The sequence below is a fragment of the Artibeus jamaicensis genome, unplaced genomic scaffold (assembly GCF_021234435.1).
Source record: "Artibeus jamaicensis isolate MK-2021 breed Jamaican fruit bat unplaced genomic scaffold, CSHL_Jam_final scaffold_1964, whole genome shotgun sequence".
Lineage (NCBI taxonomy): Eukaryota > Metazoa > Chordata > Mammalia > Chiroptera > Phyllostomidae > Artibeus > Artibeus jamaicensis.
In genome coordinates, this window is record NW_026522030.1 from 69,869,480 (window position 1) to 69,881,908 (window position 12,429).

The window sequence follows — 12,429 nt, forward strand, 5'->3', positions numbered from 1 at the left end:
CAGCAAGTAGCAGGATGCAAAGTCAATATGCCAAAATCATTGCATTTCCAAATACTAACAATGAACAATTTGCAAACAACCCAATTCAAAAATGGGCAAAAGATTCTTATAGGCATTCCTCCCAATACAACATGCAACTAGTCAATAAACACATGAAAAGATGCTCAATCTTAAAAAAGATCACTAATTATTAGGGAAATGTAAGTCAAAACCACAATGAAATACCTTACTTAACACTCATTAAGATGACTATTATTATTTTTAATCAAAAACATGAAGTGTTAGTGACGTTTTTGAGAAACTGGAACTGTAGGTACTGCTTGTGAGAATGTAGATCTGAAATGATGTAGCCATTGTGTAAAATGGTATGCCAGTCCTCAAAAACTTAAACATAGAATTAGCATACAATTCTAGAATTACCATCATTTTAGCAATTCTCCTCTATGTATATACTTAAAAGAATTTGAAGGAAGGGATTCAAACAGATATTTTTGTATATTCATGTTCACAGCAACATTATTCACAACAACAAAAAGGTCAAAGCCACCCAGTGGATAAACAATATACAGTATATACATACGATACAATAGAATAAATACATACAATAAAATATTTTTCAGCCTTAAAGAAAGGAAGAAAATTATGACACATGTGGTAACATGGATGAACTTTGAAGACATTATGCTAAGAGAAATAACCTAGGTATAAGAGGACAAATGCTATATGATTTTATCTATAAGAGTTACCTAGCACAGAAAAATCTATAGAGACAGAGAGAAGAACGGTGGTTTTCAAGGTCTGGAGAGAGGAGGGGATGGAGACTTACTGATTAATGGGTACAGAGTTTCAGTTTAGGATGATGAAAAAAGTTCCTGAGAGGTAGAGTGGTGATGGTTGCACAACAGAGTGATTGTTCTTAACACTACAAACTACAAACTTAAAAATAGTTATGTCTGCAAATTTTATTTTACATTGTAGGCATTTTACCACAATTTAAAAATGAAGAATGGTTAAAATGGTAAATTTTGTCATGAATATTTTATTACAATTTTTTAAAACACAAAGACTTGAAAGAACTAATGAGAAGAGAGATAAACTCAGTATGATGTTATAGAGATATGGGAAGTAAAGGTGAACTAATAACTTTTTAAATTTTGTATTTGTATAAAAATATAAGGAAAAAATAAAGGACAAAAGGTGAAAAAAGAATGAAAAAAATGGAGAAACACATTTACAATAATCCAAAGCTGAAATGTTAGGTGATGGGAACCAAAACATTTCAGAATTGAGAAGCAGTGAGAGAATACTAAATTGTTTGCATTGTTTGAGGAAAGATATAGATAATGACAACTTTGGAAATAGAAAAATAAGAAAAATGTAGCAATAGATCTTAATAGGTTAGGGATAACCCCTTAGGAAAATAAGATTAGACTGTAAATCTCAAACCATCAGAATACATTTTTATTTGGAAGAAGGCAGGAAAGAACAGGAAGAAAAAAAAGAAGCAGAATAATGAAGGGAAATATGAAATGAAGAAATGACAAAACAGTAATTATAGTAAATGAAAATGGTACTCATATTGAATTATAAAACAAAACACTAAATGCAAAGATAAGAAACTTTTAAAACAAAATGATAAATGTAGAATTTAAAAGTGTTGAAAATTACACAAAGGAAATACAAATGCAACAATAAAAGGGCTAGAGTATCAATCAATCTTAATATTCATTAAAAGGACAATGAAATATATAACAAGTCAAGAAGATAAATCAGGAAGTTCAGCAAAGATGCTGGGTACAAGATCAATTTTTATAAGTTAGCAACATATCTCTGTACTAGTGATGACCATCTAGAAACAAAATAGAAAGTAAATTACTATACAGAGCAGTAAAAAAAGTATGAAGTGCCTAGTAATAAGCTTTAAAAATAATACCATATGATCTCATCTATAAGTGGAACCTAATAAAAAAAAACAAACAAGCAGGCAAAATACAACCAGAGACATTGAAATAAAGAACAAACTGACAATAACCAGACAGGAGAGGGGAAAGGGACAATAGAGAATAATAGGGGAAGGGCCACCAAGAAACATGTATAAAGAATACATGGACAAAGCAAAAGAGGATAAGTTCAAGGGTGGTAGATGGGGAAGGGTGGGACAGGGAATATGATGGGGTAAAATAAAGACAAGTATACTTGAACAACAATAAAATAAAATAGTATGCAAAACTCTCTGGAGAATTTTTTAAATTATTTTTTTTAGTTTCTATTTATTTATTTTAGAGAGAGGGGAAGGAAAGGAGAAAGAGTGGTTAGAAACATCAATGTGCAGTTGCCTCTCATGTGTCCCCTATAGGGGACCTGGCCTGCAATCCAGGCATGTGCCCTGACTGGGAATTGAACCAGCGACCCTTTGCTTCACAGGCCCATGCTCAATCCACTGAGCTACACCAGCTATGGCTCTCTGGAGAATTTTTAAAAATCTAATTACAATATATAAAGTTCTAAATAAATGGACAAATAGTTCACCCTCATGGATAAGATAACATTCTAAAGATCAATTTGCCCGCTAAATCATGCATAAACCCTACAGTATGCCAATCAAAAATTGTAGCTAGGTGTTTTTGAGTACTTCAAATACTTATTAAAATATATATAGAAAAATAAAAATCCATAAATAGCTAAATCAACTTTGAAAAAAAAGACTAAACAGGGGGGATATTTCCCTACCAAAACTTAAGATATATGAGGTCTGTCCAGAAGGTATCGAGCCATGTAATATGAAAAATAGCAACATTTATCGAAGACACAAGATACAAGAAACGTTGTACCTAAGACAATGATACCTCAGTCCCCTTCAAAGTAGGCGCCTTGGGACCTCTCACAGTTCTCCGAGTCACCATCAGCTGCCCCATTGTATTTTCCTGAATCTCGTCAATAGTCTGAAATTTCTTCCCTTTCAAAGGTGATTTTAGTTTTGGGAAAAGCCAGAAGTCACAGAGTGCCAAATCTGGGCTGTAGGGGCACTGAGTCACCTGGATGATTTGATGTTTCACAAAAAAACTCTATGAGACTTGATATATGAGCAGGTGCATTGTCATGATAAAGCTGCCAATCATTAGTTGCCCGTGGCTGTGGCCTTCTGAATCATGCAAAGTTTCTGCAGAGGAATGTTCAAGCTTAACAAAAATCTGATGCAGATTCATCACTCTACTAGCTCAGTGATTTTGACTGAGACAACCACACAGGGACCTGCTTACTTAATGGCATCTACCACCATTGAATGAGCATGTTTATTGTGAGTCATCATTGTTCATGCGTGCTCATTCCAATCTACTCTCCTTGGCTGCCAGGTTATGTCAATGCCATGCAATCTGTTCTTGTATTAACAATAGTTGGACTTTTTCCAGAATACCTCATACAACAAAGCAATAGTAATCAAAACAGTATGGTACTGATGCAAAAACAGAAAAATGAAGAAATGGAACAGAGTAGAGACCTCAGGTGGGAGCCCCAGAAAAGCACAAGCTATTTACTATGTGGTAATGGGAAAATTTGTTCACCATATTGAGAAAAACAAAACAGATCCATATCTTCTGCCATGTACATTTACACACTCTGTCTATTGAATAGATAGATATCTTAGATGGACTAAAGCCCTAAATATGAATGGTAAAACTAGAAAGCTTAAGAAGAAATACAGGATAAATTTATTATTCTGGTGTTGTAGTGAAATACTTTGTAAACAAAATATAAAAAGCACAAATGAGTAGGTGAAAAATTGATGATTTAATTTCATCAAAATTGTTCAGTAAGGACTAGCACAGCCACATTAAAACCTATGTGGTAATGTTTAGAATATATAAAGAAACTTCTGCAATTCAATCAATAACAAAAAGTCAGAAAAACTCACTGGAAAATGCACAAAGACTATGTACAGGCAAATTACATAAGTGGAAATCTGAATGGCTAAAGAATATATTAAAAATGTTCAAAATCATTAAAACTCAGATGAGAATAATTTAAACGAATTCATGAATTACAATTAGCCATCCATTAGATTAACAAGATTTAGATAATTAGATAAGGCCAAGTAGTGGCAAAGATGTAAGAAAACAGGAACCCATGTGCACTGCTGGTAAGAGTAAACTTGTATAGCTAATAAATTTCAGTGCCTAGTAATACTCAATATACATCTACCCTCCAAACCAGCCAGCCCTTATCTGGGTTTCTATAATCTACAAAAATGCTCACACAATCAGTGAAGCACTGTTTGTGGTGACAGGCATTAAATGAAATCTCCATGTTCATCACTGGAGGAATGGATGAATAAAGGCTATATACTATGGAATACCCTTTGGCAACTCGAAGTCATAACAAACCACAGAGCAACATGAATAGATCCTAAAAATCCAATGATTTGTAAAAAAGGAAGAAGTCTTGTAGAACTAAGTCTACTAAAATATAGTACAACTCCATATTTTACAGAGTAATATTTACCTTTCAGTTATACATCAAACTAATTTAAGCAGATGCCCATGGAGAGTGCAGGGAATAAGAAAGGAAATTGGAATGGGCAGTAAGATAAAAAGGAACAAATATCTAACTTACCGTAGGTGATTTGCTTCAACCATAATGATTGGCTAATATAAACTAAGGAATATGATTAGTTCAACTCTGTGGCCAATCAAAAAAACTAATAAAATATAATCTCTGTGTGTATTGAATGTGCAGTGTAATATAGGTAGATGACAAGACATACTTAACTATGGAATTTAAAAAATACTGAGTGAAGTAGTTTGAGATACAGATATAATTGGAGATAAGTATAGTAAAAAAAGCATTCTGGAAAAGATGGCGTTTTTAGCTGTCATTGAAAAATAGTTACATTTAGATGTTTAAGTAAAATAAAATGTTATTCAATAGAAAGTAAACTGAGAAAAGTCAGAAAATGGGAAAGGTTGATGTCAAGTGTGGAACACAGTGATTAGTATTTGGTGCACAAATGGGATTAGTAAGAGAGTTCTCAGAGGACATTGAAGGCCAGGCTGAAGAGCTCACTATTCCAAGGGCAGTAGGAACCCACTGAAGGTTTACAGCAAGAGAATGACACTCCAAAGACAGAGGGGTAATTGCCAATGTTCCCAGATCTTCTGCTGATCTAAGCTGTCACATTTACTTGAGTAGTGGCAATGATTTTAGAAGTACAACTAGGGTTCTCTGATTTCCTCATACATCCATTTGATGGGGCAACATTAGAGCTACCACCAAGAAACAGTGAAACTAAGTCTGGGAAAACCCCTGATGTCTAAAATAAAGCTCTTTAGGTTCTTGGTTTTTTGTTGTTATTGCAGCTTAAGTTTCTGTTCCTATTTCCACTGTAAGTCATTATAGTCCTTATTTATGGCTTTAAATTTGCAAGTCCAGCACCCTTTTTGTGCTGTAAAAACCCAGCCTTGGGCTAGGCTGACATCAGACAAGCTAGGAGACTAAGCAATAGCTGCATCAGGTCAGCGCAGTGAGGTAAATAATTAAAGAGCTAAACCAGAACTCTAATTGCCAGGCTTGGCAATAAGGCTGGTCTGGCCAACTTGGGATGGCATAGTAATGATAGCAAATGAAGGCAAATGCTCAAGATCATAGGGAACTAATTTGAAGTAGCTAGGTTATCCTGATATGAGAGCCTTGTCTCAGTTTCTTTATACTTGGTTCTAAAATTTAGCAAGTAGCGGTATAGAAAAAGTTCAGTTCAGTTATACTGCCTTCTCTTATTACTCAATGTGAATGTGAATGTTACTAGGTTATTCTTTTCTTTTTTCTCCAGTTCTTGCATGCAAAGACACGCCCTTAAGTTTCTGATTCTGGTTATCTAATTTCCTGAAATTGACCTCTGCTATTTAGTTATTTTTATCTATTTCCTTTTTGTCTAACTTTTGAAGATTTTCTAAAGTTTTGCCTATCCTAGTAGCTGAAACCCTGACTACCAAACCAGTCCATGAAACTAAATCAGATATTAAAAAGAGGGATAAGTTGCTGTGACTCAAAAATTAAGTACTCTAGCCCTGGCTGATGTGGCTCAATGGATGGAGGGCCGGCCTGTGAATGAAAGGGTCACTGTTCAATTCCCAGTCAGGGCACGTGCCTGGGTTGCAGGCTGGGTCCCCAGTAGGGGGGTGAGTGAGAGGCAACCACACATTGATGTTTCTCTCCCTATCTAACTCTTTCCCTTCCCCTCTGTCTAAAACTAAGTAAATAAAATCTTTAAAAATATATTAAGTAGTATAGCAGCAAAGATGCCCAGTAATGTCCTGCTGTAACCCTGGACTCACTTTTCACAACAGGTTTTTATCTTACTCTTTACCTGGAGCACTTTGCTCTTTACTTATTATACAAAAGCCCTTGACTTGGTCATATTCCTGGTAACAGGATCCCTCCAGGCAATAATGGCTCAACCTTGCTTATCCATTTTACCTCTCCATCTCCTCTGCTGCCCTCTCATTTCTTGAAGCCTGGTAGTTGTATGTCGTACTCAATGTGGTGATCAAGCCATAGAAAATTGGTAAGGAAATGCACAACGTTCTTCATTGGGGGAGGGGGAGCAAAGGGCCAAGGATCCATTGAAAGGGTGTCATCCATTGCTGAGATCTTAGAAGCTACAAAGTGCCAGTTTGGGTCAAGGAAATATCTATTGTTCTACCTTGTTTGCATCTAAAATTGGGGCTAGAGGGAAAGAGTGATTTAGTGAACTTCATCCCCGGGGATAAATGCAGAAGGCAAAACTTCAGTTGAGTATAGTAGTCTGCAAGGCATCTATTTCAAACATTTGCCATTCTATGTTCTAGAAAGCTGCCCCTCCCATAATTGTGTTTATAACAGGGAAACAATACCTATTTTCAGTCCAAATTGATATTAAGGGAATGTCTCAGCAGAAGACAGAGAACAGAGGTGCGCTATTCCTTTTTACGCCCTTTGATTCTTTAGAAATCTTAAATCCTCATTTCTCATGCCTATGTATATTGCTAGCCATCCAATCAGTTTCCCTATGGTTCCAGTAACTTTACCAGCCTCCTTCCTTACTACCAGTTAGAGGACTGACTATACCACATGTCCAGAGTGTGCAACAAATAGGTGATAAAAAATCGTTTTTGAGAGACAGTTTTCTTATTCTGCAGGACCAATCAAGCAAACTGTGCGAGTCACCAGAGAAGGGGTCACGGATCATTTATGAACTTACCAGGAGCACCACAGTCTCGATGGATCCATATCTACATCACTGATGACTGTTTAGGAAAGGGACAAAGAGTGAGAACAGTGGGAAGCCATTTTCTAGAAGGACCACAAACTGGGACCAATATCTTTTGACTGTTGTAACAGTCTTTATATTTGCTAAAATAAATATCAACATGTTTAAATAACCAGTTTCAATAACTGCCTTTTAGCAATCCTAAAGAGATAGAACTCATTAATATAATTTAGAGGAGAGAGGAAAGGTTACAAACCAAAACCTGATTCTCACGTATCCATGTACCATCTTAGATGGAACAAGGATCAGGTTTTTGATAATTGTGTAAGGGTTCTATAACCCTTCTGACTCTTGCCAGGCACGCTGCTTTGCTATCCTATATCTTTTCAGAGATCAAGGATAATATTCTTAAAATTAAAAGAGCCTATGTGCCTAACTCCAGATGCACAAGAAAATGAGAAATGAGGGAAATTACAGTAATATGGGGGACAAAATTTCAAGGGCTAGAAAGCAAGAGAGGAAAAAAGGCTAGATTTCTAGGGCCTTCTTCAAAGATAAAAAAGGAAAATACTGAGAGATAGACTGCGTCAAAGGTAGGTTTTATGTGACTGCAGTTCAAAGGCCTATGTAGGGTTTCTCAATGGGGTCAAATATCAGAGAGTAATATTAGTTCCAAGTTCAAGTTAAGTTCTAGTATATTGTCACTTTTAGCTACAATATTCAATATAATTCTTGACAGGTATAACTGTAGGTAAATTGGCCGGAAAATAATTGATTGAAAGTCATTCTTCCATATGCCAATTTAGTAGTGGATCTATTTGTCTAATAATCAACTTGCTGAATTTGCCAAATTTATCAAAAGTATATTTTAAGAAATATTTTTCTTGAAAATATTAAATGCACATAATTCATGGGAACATTTTAAGGAATATTCAACCTGTAATGGGTGATGACACAGACAATCTATTCTTCTTATGACCACTTTTTTCTACTGTAAGCTTTTTAATAAGTATTGATTAATGAATTTACCTTTAGGTTCCTTGTATTTGCTCTGCCTTAAGCATAGATTATTCTTCCCATGGATTTTCTCATGGCTCACATTCAAAGTTCATTCTGGTCTTTGTTCAAATGCCATTTTGTCATATGCGTTACTGGATGCATCTATTTAAAATAGTACCCCCATGACTCATCCAGGGTAGGGGCCATGGATCCACCCATGACTTTACCAGTGTCATTCCCTCTCCTGGCTGCTCTCTAGGGAATGGAAGCTGTATCTAGACCATTGATATTTAGTGTGGAAAGAAAGGAAGAGGAAGTACTGGTGGGACTTATCACTACCTGATATTGTTTTTTATGCATTTTATATGTTCATTGCTCATGTCCCCTAAATGATAAGAGCAATGACTTTCTGTTATTGGTGCTCCCTGTTATAGGTGCAACACACAGAAGCCTGGACTTAGTAGGTACTCAATAAATATCCGTTGAGGCCTGGCTGGTGTGGCTCAGTTGGTTGAAGAGTTGACCCACAGACTAAAAGGTCATAGGTTCAATTTCTGGTCAGGACACAGACCCAGGTCAGGGAGCATAGGAGAAGTCAACCAATTGATATTTCTCTCTCACACTGATGTTTCTCTCTCTCTCTCTTCCTTTCTTTCTCCTTCCCTCACTTTCTCTCCCTCCTTTCCTTTGTCTGTATCTAAAAGCAATAAAAATGTCCTTGGTGAAATAAAAAAGTATAATTGTTGAATGAATTAATTGACTATATATGAATATTTTATTGCCAATGGGTGAATTATTCAAAAAGGATATCAGAGAAAATTAATTTTTAGAAAATTGATAAGTCGACTTTTAAATAATTGATTTTCAGAACACTGGCTTTCTCTATCAGATAATATACCTTAAGATTTCACCAGCTCTCTCTTTAATTTTCTATTTAAATGACTAATTAAATTGATTTTTAAAATCTCCTTTACTGTCTTTAATCCTCTTCTAAACTATATCTAGTGATCCTCAGATCCAAGGTGCTGTATAGTATACTGCATACTATACTCAGACTGTATATTTTTCTGTTTTTGTAACTGAATTTATGACCTTCTGGGCCAGAAACAGGTACACCAACTATAAGTCTCATTTTTCAGTCAAATCAGTCATGAATAAACAGTGAGCTTTCCTCTTATCTTGAGAAACATTTAAAGAACTAACTTATCCATTGCAATACTTTTGTAGTCGGTTTAATTTGCAGTCACCCCAAAACATTTGGACATCAGTTTTATGGACATTTATGGCTTGAGTTGCTGAGCAGCTCCGCAGTTCTGTACAGACTGCCTCACCTCACATCACTCGTTATACATGACAGAAGTAGCGTCCATATTTCCTTCACACTTAGCTGGTGCAATAAAAATTTAGTTCATTCCATGAATTTATTCATGTTTAGGTATTCATAAAATATGTGATTATTCTAGAAGCAGATAACCAGCTGCCTAGGTAGTTCTAAGACTTTAATTGCCTGTTAGTAGAGAAGAATATATTTAATTAAAATTCACAAGACAGATAATGCTAAGGGGAAAAAAAGATGGTACACTGACAGGAAAATTATATTTTAGTGTAGTACACCCTACTCTAAGTGAAAATGTTTGGATTGCTTCCAAGAATTCAAAGAGGTTGAATATGAACGGCATGATTCATTTGGCAAATGTGTGCTCCATAGTTTGCTAAGAAGTCATAAAGTACAGGAGAGAGGTCCCAGTTAGTGGCACTTATGTTTTTACAAAATCAGAAAGACTTTGGTTTATTGGATAAGGCCAAGTCTTATATATTCAATGGTAAAAAAGCCAACATAATAAGCTGTAACTCAGATCAAACGTTAAAGATGGGTCTGAAGGACTAAACTTAAAATTCACAAGACATACATAGAAGAAGTAAATAAGTTAAATGACACTATGAAGAAGTCATTAAACACATTTGGAATGTAGAACATTATAAAAAAAACAACTGGCCTGGGCACTTTAAAAGTTTAGTGCCAAGAAAAGAAAATATGTATTGACTATTGGGGAGAGCGTGGACAAACACTGTTCTAAATTGGAAGAGACTAAAGAGACACCAAAAAACAGCTATATAATATATTCTATAGAATATATTTGAGGGAAATGAAGAAATTTTTGTATGGTTTGGGTATTAGATAGTATTACAGAATTATGATTTTCTTGGGGGTACTAATGTGATTATGTAGATTACCATGATTACTGTGTTTAGGGAGATACAGCTGAAATATTTGGGAAAGAGTTATATGAAATCCGCAACTTGTTTTGAAATGGACCAGCAGACATACACACACAGAGCATATAGGGCAAAGTGTTAATGGTTGTTGAATCTAGATAGTAGATATGGGAGTGATATGAATGCTTGTATTTTTCCTTCAAATTTTCTCTATGTCTGAAAATGTTCACAATAAAACTTTGGGAAAAATTATTTATTTAAGCATTTGTAACAAAACTTTTTTAAAGCTTTTAAAAATGAAAGACAGGCTCGTTTAGATTTTTAAGAAAGGATCTAAAGGAATTTTCTTTATTGAAGATACAGAGCTAAGCTCAAGAAAGAAGTAGCAGGCACTCTTTATGAAGAATACTGTTAGCCTATTACTAAACAAAATGTTTTAAAAAATAATGTTAATCATTTTAAAGTGTAGGCAGCTGGCCTTACAATATCAATAATCTGTGTTTTCCATATTATGTATGATCTCAGGATAAATAAGGATGTTAATAGCTTAGAATACTACACAAGTTTAAGCTCATGGAGATCAGTATATTTTTAATTGTTTTCAATATCATCAGCATCCAACCTTCACATAAATATTAGATAGAGAAATCAGATGAAATTCTGACAGTATAAAATCTAACCATCTTTGTAAGCAGGTAAATCTTACAGTTTAGCTAACATAGCACATTAATGAGTTGAATTTACCTGAAAAAGTGTGGATTTTACTGAAATTGTGTCTCGACATCTCTGTAATACTGCATCAAGTCAAAATGCTTCCCAGAGGATACTGCTTCTTTTACAGCCCGGGCAGGAGAAACAAACTTAGTAGCAAATTGGTTGGTCGTCCTGTTAAATATAAAAGTGAAACACTGAGCTCAAGAAATGTCTGTTAATATTGTGTAATGCTGATAATTTCTCCCTTAAAACCTGGCATTCATGTTTATTGATACAATAGTAAGCAACATGATCAGGATAAGTTACTTATTTAATTCAGGTGTTCTAAGAACATATACTGGTAATTATATAATTTAAAATAAGGTCTATGCATCAACAATGTCATGCGCTGTGACCTAAATTAGCACTGAAAATTTAAACAATTGATGTTAAATAATTTTAATTATCATTGCCTTCACTCTCCAATTAATACTCATGCTTTTTTTCTATTTACTCTTTTGTTCTACTACCCTGTATACATTTATCTTCATTTTGCTTCTTCCCTTCACTTTAAATACATGTTGTAAAAATCTGTTATGATATCTTGTGGCTTCCATCAAGCCCTGGAAGCATCAACAAGTACTTAGTCATTGTCCCCCCATCATATTCACAAACCCATTCCATCAGTGCAGCTTCATCTTATACTGTAAAGCTCCCATAATTATCAACCTGTTCTCAACTGCTTAATGATCCAGGTCTGTTTTGAAACTTTCTATGAAAAATATACAAGGTTCTTCAGGGTGTTTAGGAAGAGAGGATCTGGATCTTCTGACGCCCTAATATTAAACAGTAGCTTCCTAATTACCTTCAGTTGAACGTAGATTTCCACCTTGCATTCAAAAGTCCATCTTTCAGTCAGCTAGTTGCATTCAGAGACCTTATGCTGATGACAGCTTCTTAGGAGGAATGTTCTTAGTTTTCTGAAAATCTGAAACACTAGAAAAAAGTCATATTCATCCAAGAATATTTACTTAGATGCCAAGTAAAGGGCTTTTTAAAATAATCCCTGCACCAACAGAAAGTTATTGTCTTCTGCTATTTTGGGAGGTAGAACTTGGTAGCAGTAAGCACTTTGCATTAATATAACATTTTAATCTCTTGAAAAGAAAGTTTCCCATTATAGAATTGGTTTGTTGTTATGATCGAGGTAAAGGCCACCTGAAAGGAAACTTCTACACAGCAACTCATTTGTTCTACTGGAAGATGCCAAAAGAAAA